Genomic DNA, 6,108 nt, shown 5'->3' on the forward strand with positions numbered 1-6,108 from the left:
ATTCTGACTGGTGTGAGGTGATACCTCATTGTAGTTTTGATTTGCATTTCTCTAATAGTTAGTGATGCTGAGCATCTTTTCATGTGCCTCTTGGCCATCTGTATGTCTTCTTTGGTGAAATGTCTATTTAGGTCTTCCATCCATTTTTTTTTTTTTTTTTTTTTGCTGTTCGCGGGCCTCTCACTGTTGTGGCCTCTCCCGTTGCGGAGCACAGGCTCCGGATGTGCAGGCTCAGTGGCCATGGCTCACGGGCCTAGCTGCTCTGCAGCATGTGGGATCTTCCCGGACCAGGGCACGAACCCGTGTGCCCTGCATCGGCAGGTGGACTCTCAACCACTGTGCCACCAGGGAAGCCCCATCCATTTTTTAATTGGGTTGTTTGTTTTTTTGATATTGAGCTCCATGAGCTGTTCGTATATTTTGGAGATTAATCCTTTGTCCGTTGTTTCATTTGCAAATATTTTCTCCCATTCTGAGGGTTGTCTTTTCATCTTGTTTATGGTTTCCTTTGCTGTACAAAAGCTTTTAAGTTTCATTAGGTCCCATTTGTTTATTTTTGTTTTAATTTTCATTACTCTAGGAGGAGAGTCAAAAAAGATCTTGCTGTGGTTTATGTCAAAGAGTGTTCTTCCTATGTTTTCCTCTAAGAGTTTTATAGTACCTAGTCTTACATTTAGGTCTTTAATCCATTTGGAGTTTATTTTTGTGTATGGTGTTAGGTAGTGTTCTAATTTCATTCTCTTACATGTAGCTGTCCAGTTTTCCCAGCACCATTATTGAAGAGGCTGTTTTTTCTCCATTGTATGTTCTTGTCTCCTTTGTTGTAAATTAGGTGACCTTATGTGTGTGGGTTTATCTCTGGGCTTTCTAGCCTATACCATTGATCTATAATTCTGTTTTTGTGCCAGTACAATACTGTCTTGATTACTGTAACTTTATAGTATAGTTTGAAGTTGGGGAGCCTGATTCCTCCAGCTCCATTTTTCTTTCTCAAGATTGCTTTGGCTCTTTAGGGTCTTTTGTGTTTCCATACGAATTGTAAAATTTTTTGTTCTAATTCTGTGAAGAATGCCATTGGTAGTTTGATAGGGATTGCATTGAATCTGTAGATTGCTTTGGGTAGTATAGTCATTTTCACAATATTGATTCTTCCAGTCCAAGAACATGGTATATTTCTCCATCTGTTTATGTCATCTTTGATTTCTTTCATCAGTATTTTACAGTTTTCTGAGTACAAGTCTTTCTCCTCCTTAGGTAGGTTTATTCCTAGGTATTTTATTCTTTTAGTTGCCATGGTAAATGGGATTGTTTCCTTAATTTCTCTTTCTGATTTTTCACTGTTAGTGTATACGAATGCCAGAGATTTCTGTGCATTAATTTTGTATCCTGCAACCTTACCAAATTCATTGGTTAGTTCTAGTAGTTTTCTGGTGGCATGGCATCTTTAGGATTTTCTATGTATACTATCATGTCATCTTCAAACAGTGACAGTTTTACTTCTTCTTTTCCAATTTGTATACCTTTTATTTCTTTTTCTTCTCTGATTGCCGTGGCTAGGACTTCTAAAACTATGTTGACTAAGAGTGGACATCCTTGTCTTGTTCCTGATATTAGTGGAAACACTTTCAGTGTTTCACAATGAAGTATGATGTTTGCTGTGGGTTTGACATATATGGCCTTTATTATGTTGAGGTGGATTCCCCCTATGCCCATTTTGTGGAGTATTTTTTATCATAAATTGGTGTTGAATTTTGTCAAAAGCTTTTTCTGCATCTGTTGAGATGATCATATGATTTTGACTCCTTAATTTGTTAATATGGTATATTGTATTGATTTATTTGCATACATTGAAGAATCCTTGCACCCCGGGATAGATCCCACTTGATTGTGATGTATGATCCTTTTAATATGTTGTTGGATTCTGTTGGCTAGTATTTTGTTCAGGATTTTTGCATCTATGTTCATCAGTGATATTGGTCTATAATTTTCTTTTTTTGTGGTCTCTTTTTCTGGTTTTGGTATCAGGGTGATGGTGGCTTTGTAGAACGAATTTGGGAGTGTTCCTCCCTCTGCAATTTTTTGGAAGAGTTTGAGAAGGATTGGTGTTAGCTCTTCTCTAAATGTTTGATAGAATTCGCCTGTGAAGCCATCTGGTCCTGGACTTTTGTTTGTTGGAAGATTTTTAATTACAGTTTCAATTTCATTACTTGTGATAGGTCTGTTTCTATTTTCTAATTCTTCCTGGTTCAGTCTTGGAAAATGTACCTTTCCAAGAATTTGTCCATTTCTTTGTGGCTGTCCATTTTATTGGCATATAGTTGTTTGTAGTAGTCTCTTAAAATCCTTTGTATTTCTGCGGTGTCAGTTGTGATTTCTCCTTTTTCATTTCTGATTTTATTGATTTGCATCCACCCCCTTTTCTTCTTTATTTATTTATTTTTGGCTGCATTGGGTCTTCATTGCTGCGTGTGGGCTTTCTCTCGTTGCAGCGAGCAGGGGCTACTCTTCATTGTGGTGAGCGAGCTTCTCTTTGGGGTGTCTTCTCTTGTTGCAGAGCACGGGGTATGGGCACACGGGCCTCAGTAGTTGTGGCATTCGGGTTCAGTAGTTGTGGCTCACAAGATCTAGAGCACAGGCTCAGTAGTTGTGGCGCACCGGCTAAGTTGCTCCGCAGTATGTGGAATCTTCCCAGATCATGGCTCAAACCTGTGTCCACTGCATTGGCAGGTGGATTCTTAACCACTGCACCAGCAGGGAAGTCCCTCCCTTTTTTTCTTGATGAGGCTGGCTAAGGGTTTATCAATTTTGTTTATCTGTTGAAAGAACCAGCTTTTAGTTTTATTGATCTTTGCTATTGTTTTCTTTGTTTCTATTTCATTTATTTCTGCTCTGATCTTTATGATTTCTTTCCTTCTACTGACTTTGGGTTTCCTTTGTTCTTCTTTCTCTTGTTGCTTTAGGTGTAGGGCTAGATTGTTTATTTGAGATTTTTCTTGTTTCTTGAGGTGAGATTGAATTGCTATAAACTTCCCTCTTAGAACTGCTTTTGCTGCGTCCCATAGGTTTTGGGTCATTGTGTTTTCATTGTCATTTGTTTCTATGTATTTTTTTATTCTTTTTTGATTTCTTCAGTGACCTTTTGGTCATTTAGTAGCGTACTGTTTAGCCTCCATGTATTTGTGTTTTTTACAGTTTTTTTTCCTGTAATTGATTTTCAATGTCATAGCATTGTGGTCAGAAAAGATGCTTGATACGATTTCAGTTTTCTTAAATTTTCCAAGGCTTGATTTGTGACCCAAGATGTGATCTATCCTGGCGAATGTTCCATGTGCTCCAGAGAAGAAAGTGTATTCTGCCACTTTTGGGTGGAATGTTCTATAAATATCAATTAAATCTATCTGATCTATTGTGTCATTTAAAGCTTTTGTTTCCTTATTTATTTTCTGTTTGGATGTTATGTCCATCCGTGTAAATGGGGTGTTAAAGTCCCCTACTATTATTGTGTTACAGTCGATTTCCCCTTTCATGGTTGTTAGCATTTGCCTTATGTATTGAGGTACTCCTATGTTGGGTTCATAAACATTTATAATTTTTATATCTTCTTGGATTGATCCCTTGATCATTATGTAGTGTCCTTCCTTATCCCTTGTAACAGTCTTTATTTTAAAGTCTATTTTATCTGATATGAGTATTGCTACTCCAGCTTTCTTTTGATTTCCATTTGCGTGGAATATCTTTTTCCATCCCTTCGCTTTCAGCCTTTATGTGTCCCTAGGTCTGAAGTGGGTCTCTTGTAGACAGCTTATATATGGGTCTTGTTTTTGTATCCATTCAGCCAGTCTGTGTCTTTTGGTTGGGGCATTTAATCCATTTACATTCAAGGTTATTATCGATATGTATGTTCCTATTACCATTTTCTTAATTGTTTTGAGTTTGTTTCTGTGGGTCTTTTTCTTCTCTTGTGTTTCCCGCCTAGAGAAGTTTCTTTAGCATTTGTTGTAAAGCTGGTTTGGTGGTCCTGAATTCTCTTAGCTTTTGCTTGTCTGAAAAGCTTTTGATCTGTCCATTGAATCTGAATGAGATCTTTACCAGTTAGAGTCATCTTGGTTGTAGGTTTTCCTCTTTCATCACTTTAAATATATCCTGCCACTCCCTTCTGGCCTGCAGAGTTTCTGCTGAAAAATCAGCTGATAACCTTATGGGGATTCCTTTTCATGTTATTTTTTGTTTTTTTTCCTTGCTGCTTTTAATATTTTTTCTTTGAATTTAATTTTTGTTAGTTTGATTAATATGTATCTTAGTGTGTTTCTCCTAGGGTTTATCCTGTATGGGACTCTCTGTGCTTCCTGGACTCAGGTCTATTTCCTTTGCCATGTTAGGGAAGTTTTCCACTATAATCTCTTCAAATATTTTCTCAGATCCTTTCTTTTTCTCTTCTTCTGGGACCCCTATAATTTGAATATTCGTGTGTTTAGTGTCATCCCAGAGGTCTCTGAGACTGTCTTCAATTCTTTTCATTCTTTATTCTGCTCCTTGGCAGTTATTTCCACCATTTTGTCTTCCAGCTCACTTATTCATTATTCTGCCTCAGTCATTCTGTTATTGATTCCTTCTAGTGTATTTTTCATTTCAGTTATTGTGTTGTTCATCTCTGTTTGTTTCTTCTTTAGTTCTTCTAGATCTTTATTAAACATTTCTTGTATTTTCTCAATCTGTGCCTCCATTCTATTTCTGAGATTCTGGATCATCTTTACTATCATTACTCTGAATTCTTTTTCAGGTAGGTTGCCTATTTCCTCTTCATTTATTTGGTTTTGTAGGTTTTTACCTTGCTCCTTCATCTGTGACATATTTTTTTGTGTGTGTGTGTGACATATTTTTTTGCTTTCTCTTTTTTTTTTTTTTTTTTTGATGGGTGGGATTGTGTTTCTGTCTTACTGGTTGTTTGGCCTGAGGCTTCCAACACTGGAGTTTGTAGGCTGTTGGGCAGAGCTGGGCCTTGGTGCTGAGATGAGGACCTCCAGGAGGCCTCACTCTGATGAATATTCCCTGGGGTCTGAGGTTCTCTGTTAGTCCAGTGGTTTGGACTGGAGCTCCCACCACAGGAGCTTTGACCCAACCCCCGGCTTGACCCCCAGCACATGAACCAAGATCCCACAAGCCATGCGGGGTGGCAAAAAATAAAAGGAGAACAATAACAAAGAGTAAAAAATAAAATTAGACTAGGAAACAGATATGTTAGAAAGAATATAAAAGTATAGGTTAAGCAACAACTGGGAAGTAAATCAGAACCACAATAGTAAAAAAGAGTAGAAGCAAAAAAAAAAAAAAAAAGGTGGAAAAGGCCTTGGCTGTGGAGGATGGGGCCTAAGCAGAGGCAGGGTTTGGGTGGTAGGCATGGTCTATGCTTAGGACCCACAGGCCTGGAAAAGGCTTGGGGTGGGGCTTAGGCTCAGTGGAACAGAAGGGGCCCAGGCAGTGCCTCTGGTCTCAGAGGGTGAGGTACCCCACCTTCCTTGACTTTATCTTGCAATCCTTCTACTGATTTTTAAAAATTTTGGCTTTTATATTTTTGGCTTATATATTTTTAATACAGAAGTACTCATTCTTGTTTCTGATTTTTCCTTTTTCATAATATTACAGTCATGTTTTATGGATATACTGTCTCCTGCTTATCTCTCTGAAGGTATTACTTATTTTTCATGTGTCTATTTGTTTTGTTTTAATATTCTTGTATTCTCTAAATTCTTTTTTTCCACCTGGCTTCTTTTGGTTTCTCTCTCTCCTTCCTGTTGGAAGCTTTCCTCAAATATCAAAAATATCTATTGTGGGGCTTCCCTGGTGGTGCAGTGGTTGAGAGTTCACCTGCCGATGCAGGGGACACGGGTTCGTGCCCCGGTCCAGGAGGATCCCACATGCCGCGGAGCGGCTGGGCCCGTGAGCCATGGCTGCTGAGCCTGCGCGTCCGGAGCCTGTGCTCCGCAACGGGAGAGGCCACAGTGGTGAGAGACCGCGTACCGCAAAAAAAAAAAAAAAAAATCTATTGATATTTATGAATGAAGCAATGAATAGCTGAATTAAACTGTATTTGGGGAAAACTTATCAACT

The 6,108-nt window shown here is 38.5% G+C and overlaps 1 pseudogene across 1 annotated transcript in view; it reads left to right on the forward strand.

The window, feature by feature from the left end:
- The window catches only part of LOC149749640 (uncharacterized), a 75,024-nt pseudogene that overhangs the window by 42,296 nt on the left and 26,620 nt on the right, over positions 1-6,108 (forward strand). The window lies entirely within an intron of this gene.

Source organism: Delphinapterus leucas, chromosome 3, assembly GCF_059928025.1.
Source record: "Delphinapterus leucas isolate spDelLeu-1000000601 "Yukka" chromosome 3, BTC_Dleu_Yukka2, whole genome shotgun sequence".
In the NCBI taxonomy this organism is placed as follows: domain Eukaryota; kingdom Metazoa; phylum Chordata; class Mammalia; order Artiodactyla; family Monodontidae; genus Delphinapterus; species Delphinapterus leucas.